We start from the raw sequence: 20,559 nt of genomic DNA on the forward strand, positions 1-20,559 counted from the left end.
CTCGACTGCTATCGGTTGTTTGTCCAAAACTGCCGATTCCTCAACATCTCCGCATATTGCGCGTGTATGGGTTCGAATACTGGACCGGTACTAAAGTTTTCATTATGTAATGTCAACCTCTAGCATGAGAACACCTATCTGCTGGTGGATAATAATTTTGATTTTTATTGCATTTTCATTCGTTGTCAGCACTAACGATATCTGACGTTTTTGACTCCCAGTGAGACACAGAACTATTTGAGAGATCACTGTAAGTTCAAGAATGTTATTCCGAGCTGCTGGTGGAGAAAAATTGGATACCTGACGTCTCTTTGTGTGTAGTCAATGACGACATGTGTGGTCTTCGATTCCCAGTCAGCACTGAACTCTTCGTCATGTTATTTATAGTTCAAACGTGCTCACGTGTTGCTGCTGGTGTAACAAAGCCATATTTAACGTTCGTTTTCTCTAGAATATAACAGCGATAGGTGCCGGGTTGGTGTCCTGGGAAGGAAAAAATTAATGTTTCGTCTCGTCATTTCAGTTAAAACATCTAGCTACTGCCGAGAAAATCCGACGTGTCACAGTTGATTGTGCTTTGATAACAATCCGATTAGGTTCTGGGTTCGAATCCCTGTCCAACACAAAGCTTTTCATCACGGCATTTCAAGCAAGTTACTTCTGAAAAGCAGTATTTAACAGCTCTCGTAGTTCGTTAACAGGGACAATAGATGCTGGGTAGGAATTCGCGTCCGTTAAAAATGTTTACGTTATGTAATTTAAAGTTGATATTTGCTAACTGGTACTGTCTAAAATCGAGGCATATCACTCATTTTATGTTAAATAATAAATACGATATGCTGCTTTGAAGAGGAAATCAAGAGTACGACGAACTTACTAGGTGCATTAACTATCTGACGTAATAATGAGAGTGGTAACATTTCACGTATGTCATTTATTGCAATAAATGTGAGCTTACAAGCCTTAAGGACAGTCTTATCTGTGATAAGGCGTTCCGTGATATTTGTAGAATCGTGGTATTACTTTACATCTTGAGTGATTGGGATACAGAGCGGAGTTTTCTAGTGGTGACTTGTTGGAACCATTTTCAATAGTCAAACGACTGTACCAAGGAGCGATTAGAGGACCTGCTAGACAGCTGCGGTATGCCGGTGGCATGCGAATCAGGGGAAACTCAATTCGGGTCGTTCGGTTAGTTTTGAGCATGACTGTACATACTGAGAAGACACCGAAAAGACCAGCAAGGGATGTAACATTCCCCCTGTTAGTCACTAGCCGGTAAATGACGAACCAATGGTAAATTTCAAGTGAGTTTTATAACGAACTATTTATCAGTTATCTAGACTGACTAGGTGACGAATTGGCAAAATTATTACAGCAAATCAGGTAGCGATTGACTGATGACACCCCTGTGGGTATGTTTGCTTACTCATTAACGACTAATGGCCGAGCTAGTCAGGTAACTTGAGACTATTGGAAGATATAGAGGGATCATTGTGAGCTAATACGGGTGCTGACTGTAAAAGGAAATGGGATAGAGGGTTTGACGTGGTTACTAGGTAGAAGGAGAAGTGATGATGCTCCACTTATCATTTGTGCTAGATGTTACTTTAGTATTATTAATGCTTTTGTTGTGACGGAGGACGAAACTATGTTGGTGTTCATGTTCCTGCTAACAGATACTGCCTTCTAATGTATTAGCTGCAGTCAATGTTACAATATGATGTAATTGCTATTTAATTGTATATTTCCGAAACATTTTGTTAGAAAGAGGTTATTAATGGGGTGATATTACGTTAAGTCCGAAGGAGCACAGGTCTTAGCGATATAGTAGGACTAATATGGGTATGATAAATTGTAATGAGGATACTGAAGTTGAAGAGTTTAATGTACTATAGAAAGCACAGTGGATAGAAGAAGTAGTAAGATTACAGACGGATTACAAAAGGGTAAGCGTGTATAACGAAGGCGATCTGAAACACAGTGTAAAGATGCATGGTTACGAAATTTAATGAAGTGAAATTACTTTGGCAAAGGATACGAATCCTCTGAAATGTACAATATAGTAAGATCTTGGTAAGGCAAAAAGAAGGTAATGACAATAGATGAGAATGTAACTGCCTACAATCCTTTTAAAAAAAAGCATGATGCTGATGATATAATGTGACCATGGTAGGATTTTTGTCAGCCGGTAAATGACGAATCAATGGTAAATTTTAAGTGAGTTTTATAACGAACTATTTATCAGTTATCTAGACTGACTAGGTGACGAATTGGCAAAATTATTGCAGCGATTGACTTCTTGTCACAAGAAAATATTGCAACGACAGGAGTGTGGACACATAACGAGGTTTTGGTAAGCAAAGAGATTTCAGAACTTTGGTGGAATGTTGTTGTGGTCTGCAGCCGAAAACTCGTTTCGAGACACTGTTCTATACTGTGCAGGTCGTTTTATCTGCGTAACTACTTCAATCTACATTTATTAGAACCTGGTGATTGTATTTGGCTCTTTGACGCCTCAGGATGTGTCCTGTCAACCGGTCCTTTCTTTTAGACAAGTTGTGCCATTCCTTTCTTTTTTATCCACTTCTGTTCGGTAGCTCCTCATTAGTTACCAGTTTTTAGTGTTCTTCTGTATCAGCACACCTTAAAAGTTTCTATTCTATACGGCTCTGCAATTTTTATCATCCATGATTAACTCCTGTACAAGGTTGCAGTTGTGTCCCAGGTACAATCTACCAAATGGAAAGTCGAAATTAATTACAACTTAGAAGATTTATTCTGCAAACAAGGTGAAACATAACTCAACGTAATCACTAGGGTCCCAAACTTCATATTCCGTAAACACTACCACAGTAACAGTGTCGCTACTGAGAGTTTTTTTCCTTAATTGGATTTCGGTTCCCCCCGAAGGGGGCGGGCTGTCAGCAGCCTAGTACACTGCTCTTCAGCCTACAGAATTTTTAAAACATAAGAAGATAAGAAACAATAAAAGCAGGCGATAAAACAGTGATGTAAATTGTAAAAAGGCAGAAAATTGTGGAAAGTTAAAACATAAAACAAATGGTGGGTGATGATAATAAAATAACACAGGAAGCAGACAGGGAAAATAATAGGCAGGCAATTAAAAAAACACGGCGACAGTCTGATTTCTGTTCGCAAGAGATATAAAAATAACACCCAGCGACAGTATCATGGCCATTCGCAACACTTCCGAAAAGACACACAACACTTAACAATCACTGGAAACACTGCACTAAGAAGTCGGCATGAAGATGACACACCACAGGCAAGGGCAGATGGGAGGGGGGGGACCTGGACCGGTGAGGGGGAAAAAAGGGGGAAGGAGAGGAAAAACGAAAGGGGGGGTGGGAAGCAATGGAGGGAGGGGACTCAGAAGTGGGGAGCATGGCAGACACGAGAGGGAATGGGGAAGGCAGAGGAAGGAAATGTAAAAGACTGGGGGAGTGAAGGGAGGCAGAGAGGGTAGGCGGTAGAAAAGAGGATGGAAGGAGGGGGTGGGGGAGAAGGAGCCCGGGAAAAGGACAGAGGCTACTAAGAGGAGTCCTGATCTGTAGTCCAGGAGGCCCACGAAATGTCTCCCCTTCTGGGCTGCGACGACGTGACTTAATAACGTGGAGCTGCATCGTGATTGGCTCCGTTGACTCCAGTGGTATGACAGCTGCATCTCTTGCGGCGCCCCCACTGTGAGCACTTTGAAGTATGCTGCGCTGGTGTCACTAGAGGGTTAGCATACGGTGCTCGAGAAGGCGGTGGTTGCATCTTACGTGCGACGACAGCGGCGTATGATTACGGCCCAATTGCTATATTAACACAAATAGACTTTCTAGCTTTTACGCTCATATGTGGTTTTAAGTAATTTATCTATTGTTACTGTTCATCCTATAACCTCATTTTCCAGATACCATTCATTCCACTCAACTTTAGTTCAAAGTCGCTTTCCGTTTCTGATGGAATTAAATGTCATCAGCAAACCTCAAAGTTTTTATTCCTTGTCTCTGAATTATATTTCCCTTTACAACTGATTTCTTTAGAGCTTACTCAGTTTACATCTTAAATGACATCAGTAATTGATTCCATTTTATGTCTTTTGGTAATTGGAGTCATCTTTCTGTAAAAGCTATAAGTAACCTTACACTTCCTGTGTTTTATCGCGCCAGTTTCAGAATTCGAAGGAAAATATATGGAATAAAATTTCTAAAATAAGACTATCAATATATTCTAAAATCAGACTGTCAATGTACACCCGCTGTTTTTATATTGTCATATGAACCAACATTGTCCCTCATATCTCCTTTCGCCCTTAACTCTCTTGTCTGGAAAACATGGCAGAAACACCCCACCTGACTAAACTCCTTTTCGACTCACTACATCATTCAGTCACTATCTCTTAGTCTTCTGCAGTAGCTGTAACCCTACCCTGCAATTACTTCTACATTATATTAGAAACCAAAATAACATCTTAAGCTTGAGAAGACAGTTGATGATATATTACCACTGTCCTCGTATGCATTCGTTACCTTTGTACATCCTTCCTTCCACCCAGATCTTCCCTATTTACCAGTGTTCTTTGTTGTTGTTGTTGTTGTGGTCTTCAGTCCTGTGACTGGTTTGATGTAGCTCTCCATGCTACTCTATCCTGTGCAATCTTCTTCATCTCCCAGTACTTACTGCGACCTACATCCTTCTGAATCTGCTTAGTGTATTCATCTCTTGATCTCCCTCTACGATTTATACCCTCCACGCTGCCCTTCAGTGCTAAATTTGTGATCCGTTGATGCCTCAAAACATGTCCTACCAACCGGTCCCTTCTTTTTGTCAAGTTGTGCCACAAACTCCTCTTCTCCGCAATTCTATTCAATACCTCCTCATTAGTTATGTGATCTACCCATCTAATCTTCAGCATTCTTCTGTAGCACCACATTTCGAAAGCTTCTATTCTCTTCTTGTCCAAACTATTTATCGTCTATGTCTCACTTCCATACATGGCTACACTCCATACAAATACTTTCAGAAACGACTTCCTGACCCTTAAATCTATACTCGATGATAACAAATTTTTCTTCTTCAGAAACGATTTCCTTGCCATTGCCAGTCTACATTGTATATCCTCTCTACTTCGACCATCATCAGTTATTTTACTCCCTAAATAGCAAAACTCCTTTACTGCTTTAAGTATCTCATTTCCTAATCGAATTCCCACAGCATCACCCGACTAAACTTCACTGCATTCCATTATCCTCGTTTTGTTTTTGTTGATGTTCATCTTATATCCGTTTTTCAGTGTTCTTAGCTGGCGCAATCTCCTTGTATTTCCTTTCCCCAGAAACCGCTATATCAGAAAAACCTATTTAATACACCTATAAGTTCTTTTTATATCTGTCACTATAACTGTTGTTATTGTTGTCATTATTGTTACTACTGTTATCATTATTAGTGGCAACAGCTGCAGTAGTACAAGTAGTGCCAGTATTAACTTTATTACTTCATAGTCACCCTGCTGCGTCAAACACTCAAATTATTTTAACACTGAAATGAAACTTCCTGGCAGATTAAAACTGTGTACCGGACCGACAATCGAACTCGGGACCTTCGCATTTCGCGGGCAAGTGCTCTGCCATCTGAGCTGCCCAAGCATGACTCACGCCCCGTCCTCACAGCTTTACTTCTGCTAGTACCTTGTCTCCTACATTTTAACACTATTTTTACTGTTATTTCTTGGGTAAATATTTTGTAAACGTACTCGACATACGATATGAAACCTGACGATTCAAGAGAGGACATGAGGGTCCTAATCATATCAGGTCAAATAAGTAAATAAATAAATAGGATATGATCGTCATACCTGCAGGAAAGAAGGTGAGAAGGAGGGCTGTGTAGGTCGTTACTACGGAGATGAAGCCGGAGACGACTGCCAGATCGAGAGTGAGCACTCCCATCAGACTGGTCGTGGGACGGCCAGAGGAAACCTGCAGCACCAGCTTCCGCAGTTCTCGGTGTGTGTCGTCCACCCAACTCCTCCTTCCCAGCAGAAGCTGCGAGCACAGCCTCACTGTGAGGTCTGCCTCGGAAGACACCCAGTGAGCTGGTACAACGAATATAGCCATAGTACTTGCGTTGTAGATTAAGGCGCACCATGAATACCATAAACTGCTATACTCTTTTGGGCCAAATAACAATGGTTTCGTAACAATGAAGTAAGTCATTTGCACAACTATTGACGATAATGCTGCGAGGTAAAGAATCAGAAAAATTTGGTGAGCAGACGCCACCAGCGCTGACAATTCACACAGTGCCACATAACATCGACTAAGTGCTCGCACAGCAGACGGTGTGCAGGGAAAGTCTCTGTCAGAGAAACCTGAAGTACTGTTCCGTTCCGAACGTCTGCCTGAATACTTCTGCTTATCAGGTGCTCTGTCTTTCATCTTCGTGAGGTACATGTTCAGTAATGACAGCCTGTTCTTGACAATCAACTGCAAGTTTGCGAAACGTAAGAGTGTCATCATGGACGATCCATGACAATATATCATAGATACTAATATTATTATGTCGTTTTGCTTTATATTTCCAGTGAAGAGGATACTGAGCATCGAGCAATACAATAAAAGCGCTATTGATAACTGCATCTTAACAAACTTTGATGATGATTCCCTTATCAGTCTTACGTCGATAGCCAGGCATCTATCAGATGAAGCTATCAAGCGAAGCATCTTTTGGTATTTACATGTGTTACAGACGATGTCGGTAACAATCGCAATGAAGGACAGGGATGAATACTGAAGAGCTACTGTTACCATCAGAAATTGTACCACAGAAGACGTCTGTCTTGTCTGCAGCACGAAGTATGACGCAACACATGCACTTAGTAACTGCAGTGGACTGGCGAGGCTTGCGTAGATAATATCCGTCTGCGACCTCTTTAGAGTTGCAGTAGCGGCGTCGACCGTAAACGACATCAGACCAAATAATTTACACGCTAGGAAAAACGGTTTTCCTGCCAACAGGAGCTGCTCCGTCCTTTCGGTTACTGGCTTCATCTGAAACAAGAATACATTTTGTTAGAAAGATGCTACATACATGAATGTGATTCCCTCTTTTACTGGTACTCTGGATAGACAATACTGAAAATGGGACTATATTGTTGAATGATATGTCTCATACCAACAGTAGGGGAGGGAAGCCAAAATGATGCCAGTCTGCATTATTGGCAAATTTATTGAATACGGCGGCTCTTCTTGGAGGTTCCCCCACCTCCTCTCCCTGGAATGTAGATGTGACAACGATATATAACATCTTCCACTTACCCTCACCTCTACCACTTGCGAATTGATGTGAAAACGTGTCAGTCGGTGCTGAGTTACTAGAAAGGGAGTCTATATTTATTTATTTTGGCCACAAATGTGTTCTTGGTGGTGTTACGTTGCTGATGGATTGCCCTACGGCTGCCTCCACACTCGGCCATCCCCCACCCCCACACTTTACTCATTGCCCCCGCCACAACATTTTTCCGGTCGCGCTGATGTGTATGGTCGCCTCGAAGTTTGAAGACTGACAACAGAGACACCAGAGGGTGTCATTAAAAAATACTGGGAATAGGGAAAAACCGACCCCATAAAACCTCGACAGAAGAGAGTGGCAGCAGCTGTATGTGTGTTAGCCTTGGTGTTCAGGTACAGACTAACCAGCTGAGAATGAGCCTTATCTTCCCTCCTACGTTCCCTCCTCCCCCCCTCTCCTCCTCCCTTAGGTAGTGATAACTAGTTTTCTGAGCTTGTCCTATCCTGTCACTGATGGTAAACAGACAGATCCAGCTGCCGGCAGTCGCACACAGTTTTCGTGCTGCAGAAATCAGTCACAGACAAAAGACTCAAGGACAGGACGCTTCCTGCAAGCCGTTAAGCGTATTTCTCGTAAGGACTGGCCCTCCAGCAAGAATAGCCAAATACTTGGCTGTCTCTCACGGATGAAGACCTGAATGGCCAACAGCGGTGTCCTTTCAACCGTTTTGGATGTTTCAGCACAGTCTGAAAGTGGTCCTCGGCTAAGTAAAACCAGACTGATGTAGTAAAAACACTGAAGTAACACGTCCTGCGTAAACGAGATACACACAGGCTTTTATACTAGTCACCTCACCGTGCGCCGATCAGCCAACTCCGCCCCTCTGACAAGTGGAGAGCGGTGTCCGCCGCTGCATGCGGCTATAACCTCTCATCACTCACGTCTATTTAACCTTTTCATGTGAACTGACTGAAGGCTGCCTGGAAGAGGTTTCAGACGCTCCACTGTACCAGATAAAAGCTTTCTTTCTGTCTGTGTGTTCTCGTATAATATGGAAGGATGAGATATTCAGCTCGCCTCACAGACTGTCCCCTTATGGAACATCTATTTGAGTAAAAATCTTGCTGTCAACACTTATTGACAAGTTCCTATGGGACCAAACTGCTAAGGTCATCGGTCCCAAGGCTTACACACTACTTAATCTAACGAGAACTAACATACGCTGAGGACAACACACACACACACACACACACACATGACCAAGGGAGGACTTTAATCTCCGACGGGGATAGCCGCGCGAACCGTGGCAAGGGGTCTAAGACCGCATGGCTACCCCGCGCGGCTGAGAATGAGTCATTTCTGCTATACAGACGGTGGGTGAACAGATGGTGGAGGAATTTTACACAGCTCACATGCTCCTCATGGACTATCTGCCTAAAGTGTTGCTCTGTCACAGCTCAATTGCTGTAATAACATCTCATTTATTTAAAAATGTGACTGAATATACACGAATACTCCTTTGCTGCATGAAGTACTTACTCTCGTATACTCCCAAGACACACGTTATTCTTACGCCAGCTACAACGGAATATTCTGCCGACAGACGTCACCTCACATTATGTAAAGGGTGATTTCTTATGCTTTTAAAACGAATACTGTGACAGTGCAAACAGTGAATATAGTACTAAAATCAATAACATTTCCACTTTAAAGTCACTCTGGTAGTATTAACTTACGCTTACTACAATGAATACTGGACTGAGAACGCTGAATCTTCCGTTGAATATACTAGAAAATAAGCTCTTAACACCATCCAAAAGTTCTTAAACTTATATTCACCTAACGAATTTCACACAGTATGATGGGTAGAAGACTTCGCCAATAATGTTAATCAATATTGAGCGAACATTCCGTGATGCATAGACGTAGTTTTCTTGTGAGCGGTACCGGATAAAAGCGTCAGGATAAAAGCGTCTAAGGAGAAAACAGACGTAATCTTCTTATAATCGAAGAACTATTCAAAATAGTCAAAAAGAATCAGGAAAGCAAATTCTGTGTTATTCTGCTAGTGAACACAAGCCTTGGTCCTACAGAAAAACGGGAAAAAAGCAGATGCTTATATACGAGGGCTGTTCGGAAAGAAAGTTCCGACTAGTAGCGAAATGGAAACTACTTTGGAAATCCGATGAATTTTTGCTCAGCTATGTTGGGTAGTGTCTATAATATGCCCTTTGATCGCGGCACGTCGATCTTTTCAATTCAGAGATCACAGCGAGGACGTAAAGATAGTAGAAAACAGTGTCTCCTGCCAAGTAAGAGGGCCTAGTGAGGGACTTCGCCTGATGTTGTGCAGCCCACGTAACGTAACTGTCACACATTTTGTTCTTCATTACAGCTCTCTGCCACACTCTTTAGAGCAATGAAGATGCTCCTGCAGCGTTTTCGACGTAAGTTTTTGATCACCCACACTACACAGTTCGTAATTATCTCGTCCTGAGTTTCATTTCTGCTCACATGAACCGCTGGCTATGAAGACAACATTTTGGCACAGATAAGGAGCTGCAGACGGGCGTAGAGAATTAGAGGAAACCAATGGCGGCTGCCTTCGAAGACGACTGTACTAGAAAGTTGGTGCAACGCTACGATAAACGTCTAACTCAAAGCGGCAGCACTGTATAGAAGTAGCTCCAAGATGTAGCTAACTACTGCAAGTAAAAAATTTTTGTTTTCACAGCGGTTTCCAATTAGTTTCCGAATAGCCTTCGTATTTTCAGCTAAAGCGAAATCACCTAATGAAAGGAATTCACCGTAGAAAACCAGCGTTGAGATTCCCACATGCAAATGTACAGAAGCAAGCACACTACACCGTTGGTCAATTATACAATATCTTCAGTTGGTTAACACTATTCCCACTGCTTCTGTAAATTATCAGCATTCTGATCCAGTGAACTAAATCGTTATGTAGTGCTCCACAATCACAAGCAGCTCTCATGCTGAGTTTAGTAAGAGAAATTGTAGCAGCCCTTAACCGCAGATTCTCGTTCTGCATGTTAGCAATCATATAAAGTGCTTAAAGTGCTTTTATTTTTGTCGGATTCAACGTCTGCGTGGTCTAAATAAGAATCCATTCTGAAAATCCTGCTTTTTAAATCCTCTGAGCTAGCAGGGACCAGAACATCGATGGTTTTCAAAGGCAATATACCATCTAGTATAGATTTAGTATTAGCACTCCGGGTTTGGTGAATAAACTCTGCTGTGTATGCATTTTATGCATGCACAAACTATTCAGTTCACTGCATTAAGCAACCCCCCTCCCCTGTCCTCATCTCAAGCAGCTATTTATGTTGTTGTCGAGCTGTTCAAACTATGGCTCCGAAGGCACAGTGTAAGTCTGTATTTCTCAGTAATTATTCACTTAACAGCAATGGTGTGTGTTTATTAATGCACATACAAATCTAATTTGAAATACTGACTGTGAATCTTTTTTTTTTCCACAGCACTTTGAGATGAGGAGGAGGCATGTGTGCAGAGGGATAGTTCTATGTGGGGAGGAGATAAAACATCTACTACACTGTTATTTTTATTGTATTGTATGGTTTTATAGACAGAATTAGCGTGTATTCCTGTATTTCAAGTGATATATTTAAATATCCATTGAAACAAAACTCGCCTTGTGCGTGTGTTTTGCAATGTGGCAATATATTGGTAAAGAACTGCGGTGGTTTTCTTGTTGCGCGATCTTAAATCTGTTGAAAGTCGCCATGTTTGATTGCAGGTTCGAGCACCAGTTTTCCCATCGTCTCTCCAACTCCAATTCTACGTAATGTAACTGAAACTTTCTATAGTAATTAGAGTGACTAACAAACGTAACATCTGCGTTTGAATCTCACCTAATAATTTATCACAGATGAGCACCCATTTATTTCTTCCTTGTGTACAACTTTTACTCTTACCCGAGTTGTAATACGCGACATTCACAACTGTAAGTTCCTTTCCTCTTTATCGGAGCACGTATAATGTCAGACTGATTTATATTACATCCAACAACAGAGATAATAAAAACCAGAGATAAAGCAATGATAATGTTCGCTTTTCTTATACAAGGAGTAACAACTTTGGTTCCCACACATAGCATAGTATCTTACACAGTTACTTCCGTAGTAAAATGTGATAATACTGTGGTCCCCCCAAGTGTACTGGAGAGTGAGTTACGGACCGATGCTGCACTCCTGCATCATTTAGTTCAAAGTTAACATTTAAATTACTGACTACAATATTCTTTATATGTTTTCACACTACATCACTACTAATACGTTCGTACGTTTACATTCCATTCTCCAATTAAAGACTGATCATGAGTGTCATGACAAGAACTATGTATTAATCTAGAACTGCATTTGCTTGTAGTGATGTATGTGTAACTATTGCATGATGTTCACAGTGTTTCATTAAGGTATCAACACTGAAAAAAACTATCTAGGATTATAACTTTTCTTGTCATTAGAGCAGGAATGAAGGGGAAAACCAGGAAAAACCGCATTGAGTCCTTCAGCACTGAGAACTCCAATGTGTGAATCAATCTATATTGACTGGGCTTATTAGGTTTGTTGCATAACTTGTAGCCTTTTGTCGTCGTGTCGGTGACAAATAATGGTGTTGTGTGTGTGAAATCTTATGGGACTTAACTGCTAAAGTCATCAGTCCCTAAGCTTACACACTACTTAACCTAAATTATCCTAAGGACAAACACACACACATCCATGCCCGAGGGAGGACTCGAACCTCCGCCGGGACCAGCAGCACAGTCCACAACTGCAGCGATTAAACCGCTCGGCCAACCCCGCGCGGCGACAAATGATGAATGTGACAGATCAGTTGGCCAACATCTAGATCTAAGGAAAACGTGTTCAGGATGGGCGTTGTATACAGAGCATAACCTTCCTTCGGGTTGGTGCGAGGAACAGCTCGCCGATGGGATAAGGAAAAATCATCGTCATAGTTTATTAGGATTTTGACAGGTAATTTCTGTCAACTCCATCTGTAAGGCGTGGATAAGGTCTTATGTGTAATCCATTCTCACATGACGAATCTGTAGTATTTTGAGATTCGAATTTAGGTTTGCCCCCAAGAATCTTCGGAACTGTTACCACAACTAATATGAAGCCTTTGGACAGCATGAATTAGCGAAAACTCGAGAGCACAAGTTCTTTCGATTATCATGAGATCACAAAATGTCTTTAGTGAGCGCTTCATTTGATGATTGTAGAAATGGAATGATCCATTACGACATGACAGTTCATTGCAAATTGTACTATTTGTCATCCGTGACACTAATTTAGCGTTCAGAATGATCGCATTTCGTCACGTGGTAGCGCAACTTATCACAAAATAACAAAGTGAATTGTCTTGTTAAACCCCACCTACAATACAAAGTTCATGTTAATCACTACACAAAGTTTGTACACATGTTTATGTGACTTTGAAAGTCATTGCAGAATTGATCACATCACTAATTTGTTGTATGAAAACGCTGCGTCCCAATGTCTTTAGAATACAGAAAATCACACAGCCATTCCTGTACACGCATCACACTGGGATGGGTGTTCTAACCACAAAAATCACTAAAAGTAATACAAAAAGGAGTGGAACAGACGTCGCCCAGATATCTGTATAACTAATAGATAGATACAGCTAAAATTAAGATATGTGGAAAGGTAGCTAAGTCTGTTTTCTGTGTGTTGCAATGATGGAACTAATCACTTGCATTCTCTTCAGTGAAAGTTGAAACAAATCATTACTAACTTAATAACACAAAAAATACAAAATTGCATAATATAACTGCTGCCACGATGTCTTATACACTTATATTAATATATATGTAACACAAACAACATAATATTGTGTCTGAACGAATGATATATCTCAATTTTGTTTGTCAGTGACATACGAATGTATCTGAGAACAACCATCAAACCAAAACTAATCACTACACAATATAAGAAAATGTTTTCCTCACTGATTACATCAGTCTTCAGAATAATAGCGTAATACATCCTGATACAGATGCATCACCTTCATATTGGTACTAGTAATGTAACATAAGACATACGCACCAACATTCAGTACTGATATAATCCGAAGGTGCATTGAGTACACAAGAGATCATTTTTCGTTTTCCTTCTCAAGCAATGACGCCTTTGGATGGCTCTTCAGTAACAGTTTTGTTCCCACTGGGTTGTAGTTGCGTCCTCTTCAACAGCTGCTCATAGTGTTCCATAAAAACACGGGAGAACTGCCGGATATCAGTAACTTCCTGCCACGATATTTCGGCGCAGAGTCTTCTGGCCATCTTCAGGTGAATGCCACTGTAGTAGTACTGGCGAGTACGCGCTGAGCTCCGCTATTTAAAGCCTTCTGAGGTGTCATTGCGCATGCGCTGCTCAGCGTGCGCGTTCATAACGGCTCCGTGCGCTGCGCCTCGCGCCCTCCACTGTGAAAGCCTGGCGTATCTGTGTCAGGTCGATTTCCATCTTCATGCAGATAACTACATCGACTACGAAGTTTCTCTATAACAGGATTCCAAGCAGAGTTCAGCTGATAACCGCTATCTCGATTGATGAGAGTATCGTTGACAGACAATCTTATTTCCACAGATTCATTGATAATCGAGCTCCAAAAGTTTGATGTATGGGCCAAAATTTTTATGTCGTTGTAATCCATCGAATGGTCTGTGGAAATACAATGTTCGGCGATTGTGGACTTGGTGGGTTGGAGAAGGCGAGTATGCCGTTGGTGGTCCACAATGCGTTCCTGCACAGTTCGTGTCGTTTGCCCTATATATGATTTGCCGCATTCAAACGGAATTTTGTAAACACCTGGTTTACGCAGGCCCAGGTCGTCTTTAACGAATCCCACCAGTGATGATATTTTGGAAGGAGGGCGAAAGATGACTCTCACTTGATACTTTCTCAATATTCTGCCTATCTGTGAAGAAATATTCCCAATAAATGGTAGATAAACAGTGGACCTGAAGGCCTCTTCCTCTTCCTTGTTCCGTCGTTTGTAGGTCTTCATCACTCTGTTCACTTGCCTAGGTGAAAAGTCATTCTTCAAAAATACATTTTGCAGGTGTTCCAGTTCCGCTCGAAGACTGTAGGCGTCAGAGATAGTAAGGGGCTCGGTGGACCAACGTTTTGAGAACGCGCATTGTTTGTGCTGGATGGTGGCAACTAGTAGCTTGTAGATACAGGTCTGTATGAGTGGGCTTTCTGTACACCGAGTGACAAAGTGTGCCGTCACTCTTCCGTCGCACCAAGATGTCTAAAAATGGCAGACAACCATCTCTCTCTAACTCCATGGTAAACTTTATGTTTTCGTGTATGGAGTTCATGTGACGTAAAAATTCTTGGAGACGGTCCAGACCATGAGGCCACACTATAAAAGTGTCGTCAACGTACCGCCAAAATACTGTCGGTTTAAAAGTGGCAGAGTCGAGTGCTCTCTCCTCAAAATCCTCCAGGGGAGACAAAGGACTCCCCATGGCGACACCATCAAATTGTTCGTAAAATTCGTTGTTAAATATAAAATATGTAGAGGAGAGAGTGTGCTCAAACAACGCTGTAATGTCTGCACCAAACATATTGCCAATGAGGTGTAGTGAGTCCACCAGAGGCACCTTTGTGAACAGTGAAACCTCATCAAAACTGACCAATAAATCACTACTTTGCAGTTGCAGTGACTGAAGTCGACTGATAACATCACCAGAATTCTTTATGTGATGTGCACACTTGCCTATCATTGGTTTGAGCAAAGATGCCAAGAATTTTGCTAGGTCGTAGGCCAGAAGACGCTGCGCCGAAATATCGTGGCAGGAAGTTACTGATATCCGGCAGTTCTCCCGTGTTTTTATGGAACAATCAGTACGCCGCGAAAGCTTTAAACATCACAGCTGCTCATAGTACTTCATCCTCTGTTGTGCTTTTCCCTTCATCCTATCTAATGCTTAACGAATCATGGTCTCCCTAGGTTCTATTACAGCATTTATCTTCGGTAAACAATTGATCCACTCATTGTTTTCCTTTTTATTAAAGAGAAGTTCCGTAGGCGTAGCTTCAGTTGACGAGAGAGTCAAATTATTGTATACTTATTCAAACGGCTATGAATAGTCTATCCACTATGTTTCTTTATGGTGGCAATATGCGCAGATAGATCTGTTTAATTCACGAAACAACCTCGCCATTGGTTACGATTTCAGACAATCTGGAGAACAAAATTTGCTTTATCCCGTTGTATCTTAAGTACCTTTTCTACCAGTGTGCCATAAATTTGACAGCATTGTCTCACAATAACACACCTGGCTTGGCAACATGAGGAATGTAATAATTTGCGAGACTATTGATGATGGACTGCGCGGTATACATGCGGGTAGGATACAGTTTCATATATTTGGTAAACAGGTCGTAAAATCCTGTAAGTATTTAACATTTCCTCTCTTAGTAGGTAGGTGTCCCATTACATCAACACATACAGTCTGTAGTGGTTCTCCTGTGATGATCGGATGTAAAACTCCACAGACACTGTGGTTTGAAGGTTTAGCCTTTTGACGTATTTGATATTTTCTTGTTAGTTGCTGAACACTATTTCCTAGATTAGGAACATGACAATATCAAATTACCTTCCACATGGAATGTGGAATGCACTCAATGACTGTGATATGACCTTCAGAGATCTGGGGAGTAGCCATCACTCGTTTCCTTTGTGGATTTATTAAAGCAAATTCAGAATTCGGCTGATAACTCGCCATTATCAATGCAATACTTCATCATGTCACAGTTCATTCAAGACTTCAAGTCTTGAATAACTGTTACAGGAGCGTAATCAGCAGGGATTCACGTACAAAACGTTCGTCAGAATTTATGTCACTGGGATGCAATAATTTATTTTGAATGTCATAAAATAGCTTCGCCTTTAATATTCTAATAAGGTCTTTGGCAGATACTGGTTCCGATAAATATTTCGTCTTATTATGATAATGCTCAAAGTATCTGCTTAACGTACCTAACCGTGAATTGCGCGGTACCGTATTGTAAATCTGCTTACGGATTCTCTCTTGTATTGTAGCAGGCCAATACCTTGCAATAAATGCAGTCCCGAATTCGGTATATGTATTCAAGTTTCTGCTGCTTCAACTGTCCTAAGGGCTCCGTCTCCTAATATATGGCCATTAACATAACTTATCTCCTGACTTTCGGTCCAGATTCTAGGTAAAACTAAATGATCTAAATGACTAAGCGACTGATTCCACAGTTTTCTTGACTCCCAAAGGTAGTGTTATAGGCCATTTGCTGTTCCATATCTATATAAACGATTTGGGAGACAATCTGAGCAGCCGTCTTAAGTTGTTTGCAGATGACGCTATCTTTTATTGACTAATAAAGGCATCAGAGGATCAAAACAATTAGCAAAACGATTTATAAAAGATATCTGTATGGTGCGAAAATTGGCAGTTGAGCCTTAATAACTAAATGTGTGAGGTCATCCACACCAGTGCTAAAAGGAATCCGTTAAACTTCGGTTACACGATAAATCACTCAAATCTAAAGGCCATAAATTCAACTAAATACCTAGAAATTACAATTACGAACAGCTTAAATTGGAAGGAACACACAGAAAATGTTTTGGGGAAGGCTAACCAAAGACTGCGTTTTGTTAGCAGGGCACATAGAAAATGTAACAGACCTACTAAGGACACTGCCTGCACTACGCTTGTCCGTCCTCTTTTAGAATACTATTGCGCGGTGTGGAATCCTTACCAGATAGCATTGACGGAGTACATCGAAATAGTTAAAAGAAGGGCGGTACGTTTTGTATTATCGCGAAATGTGGGAGAGACTGTCACTGAAACGATACAAGATTTGCGGTGGACATCATTGAAACAAAGGCGTTTATCGTTGCAGCGGAACCTTCTCACGAAATTCCAATCACCAACTTTCTCCTCCGAATGCCAAAATATTTTGTGGACACCGACCTACATATGGAGAAACGATCAACATGATAAAACAAGGGAAATCAGAGCTCGTACGGAAAGATGTATGTGGTCGTGTTATCGCGCTGTACGAGATTGGAGAAATAGAGAATTATGAAGGTGTTTCGATGAACCTTCTGCAGGCTCTTAAATATGATTTGCAGAGTATCCATGTAGATGTAGATGTAGATAAGATGGAAATTTTGTATGCTTAATTAATTTTACTTACATATGTAATGCTGCATAATCACTCACATGATCTGTCGTTACATTCGGGTACGGTGGTCTTTGTATCTGTACTTGCTCATGTTGTTTAAAAGATTGTTGTGTGGGGTGCTTTTGACTAGCTCTCATTGTCATGCTCTCATTTCAGTAATGAACGAGTAATTATCCTGCTAAGAATCACGTAGATTGTTCATTTGCTGACTGATGTCTTCCATTTGTGGTTACGCCAGAACACAGTAGGGAAAAAATATTGACTACTATGCATGAAATACGTAAACAGAATGACAGTTGTTTATTGACAGTGCACCCGTAACTACCTTATAAATTGAAATATGATTTATTTAATTCACAGTCATGAACGATAACGACACAGAAATTTGTTTCTATAATAGTAATTCATAAAAAAATAACTTGTGTGGGTGGCGCAGGTTCGAATCCTGCCTCGGGCATGGATGTTTGTGGTGTCCTTAGGTTAGTTAGGTTTAACTAGTTCTAAGTTCTAGGGGACTAATGACCTCAGCAGTTGAGTCCCATAGTGCTCAGAGCCATTTGAACCATTTTTGTGGGCGGCGCTATTTACTACACTCCTGGAAATTGAAATAAGAACACCGTGAATTCATTGTCCCAGGAAGGGGAAACTTTATTGACACATTCCTGGGGTCAGATACAGCACATGATCACACTGACAGAACCACAGTCACATAGACACAGGCAACAGAGCATGCACAATGTCGGCACTAGTACAGTGTATATCCACCTTTCGCAGCAATGCAGGCTGCTATTCTCCCATGGAGACGATCGTAGAGATGCTGGATGTAGTCCTGTGGAACGGCTTGCCATGCCATTTCCACCTGGCGCCTCAGTTGGACCAGCGTTCGTGCTGGACGTGCAGACCGCGTGAGACGACGCTTCATCCAGTCCCAAACATGCTCAATGGGGGACAGATCCGGAGATCTTGCTGGCCAGGGTAGTTGACTTACACCTTCTAGAGCACGTTGGGTGGCACGGGATACATGCGGACGTGCATTGTCCTGTTGGAACAGCAAGTTCCCTTGCCGGTCTAGGAATGGTAGAACGATGGGTTCGATGACGGTTTGGATGTACCGTGCACTATTCAGTGTCCCCTCGACGATCACCAGTGGTGTACGGCAGTGTAGGAGATCGCTCCCCACACCATAATGCCGGGTGTTGGCCCTATGTGCCTCGGTCGTATGCAGTCCTGATTGTGGCGCTCACCTGCACGGCGCCAAACACGCATACGACCATCATTGGCACCAAGGCAGAAGCGACTCTCATCGCTGAAGACGACACGTCTCCATTCGTCCCTCCATTCACGCCTGTCGCGACACCACTGGAGGCGGGCTGCACGATGTTGGGGCGTGAGCGGAAGACGGCCTAACGGTGTGCGGGACCGTAGCCCAGTTTCATGGAGACGGTTGCGGATGGTCCTCGCCGATACCCCAGGAGCAACAGTGTCCCTAATTTGCTGGGAAGTGGCGGTGCGGTCCCCTACGGCACTGCGTAGGATCCTACGGTCTTGGCGTGCATCCGTGCGTCGCTGCGGTCCGGTCCCAGGTCGACGGGCACGTGCACCTTCCGCCGACCACTGGCGACAACATCGATGTACTGTGGAGACCTCACGCCCCACGTGTTGAGCAATTCGACGGTACGTCCACCCGGCCTCCCGCATGCCCACTATACGCCCTCGCTCAAAGTCCGTCAACTGCACATACGGTTCACGTCCACGCTGTCGCGGCATGCTACCAGTGTTAAAGACTGCGATGGAGCTCCGTATGCCACGGCAAACTGGCTGACACTGACGGCGGCGGTGCACAAATGCTGCGCAGCTAGCGCCATTCGACGGGCAACACCGCGGTTCCTGGTGTATCCGCTGTGCCGTGCGTGTGATCATTGCTTGTACAGCCCTCTCGCAGTGTCCGGAGCAAGTATGGTGGGTCTGACACACCGGTGTCAATGTGTTCTTTTTTCCATTTCCAGGAGTGTATATTAGAAGACGCTTTGGGGATACCTGACTTCGACGTCTCGGTTACAACATTCATAAAATTGTTCGCTTAATTGAGTTCGAGTTTCTTGCAAACCTCTGACAATTTCTTAGCTAGAAACATCTTATCTTACTTGACTTCTTTTACCGCTGACTGAATCTTCTGCACAACAGTAGTTGTCAGCTGGTTATCTTTGTCCTCTGATGGGAAACCTCCATAAACTGCTCTGCTTGTTGTGTGAGTTACTTGTTGATAATACTACGCTGTAAACGAGTAACATCTCCTACTGGTTGTGACAGCTCTGGAATTACAGCTGAGTTCACAGTTTTTTCTTGCAATAACGTGCTTGATTGTAACTTTGAAACAGCACATCAGAAAAAATCTAATGCGGACTGTGTAGCATCAACGTCGCACATATGGTTGACACAAACAAATCGTTCACACTGACTACGTCTAATCTACAATAAAAGTGCCTGTCTGCTACTAATAACTCGCTTCTACACCCTTTAAAAGTGTCGGCAGTGACAGAAATGAAAAGATTCACCTGCTTTTCGTGCACTATGCAACGGCTTTGTCACAGTGGATACACTGGTTCCCGTCAGATCACCGAAGTTAAGCGCTGTCGGGCGTGGCCGGCACTTGGGTGGGTAACCATCCGGGTCCCCATGCGCTGTTGCCATTTTTCGGGGCGCACTCAGCCTCGTGATGCCAGTTGAGGAGCTACTCGACCGAACAGCAGCGGCTCGGGTCACAGAAAACCATCATAATGACCGGGAGATCAGTGTGCTGACGCAGGCCCCTCCTATCCGCATCCTCACCTGAGGATGACATGGCGGTCGGATGGTCCCGATGGGCCACTTGTGGACTGAAGGTGGATTGTGCGCCTTTTTTTTTTTTTTTTGTTGGTACACTGTCGTGTAGCCATCCAATGTTACAATTATTCGATCTTAAGTTTTGCTCCTGTACATGTATCTTCTCTGCAATACTCCATCAATCGTATGTGCA

At 42.5% G+C, this 20,559-nt stretch overlaps 1 pseudogene; it reads left to right on the forward strand.

Moving 5' to 3' along the window:
* The first annotated feature begins 20,115 nt into the window (after window positions 1–20,115).
* LOC126261439 (5S ribosomal RNA) lies at window positions 20,116–20,233 on the forward strand (annotated as a pseudogene).
* Window positions 20,234–20,559: the final 326 nt, after the last annotated feature.

This window comes from Schistocerca nitens, chromosome 5 (assembly GCF_023898315.1).
Source record: "Schistocerca nitens isolate TAMUIC-IGC-003100 chromosome 5, iqSchNite1.1, whole genome shotgun sequence".
Classification (NCBI taxonomy): domain Eukaryota; kingdom Metazoa; phylum Arthropoda; class Insecta; order Orthoptera; family Acrididae; genus Schistocerca; species Schistocerca nitens.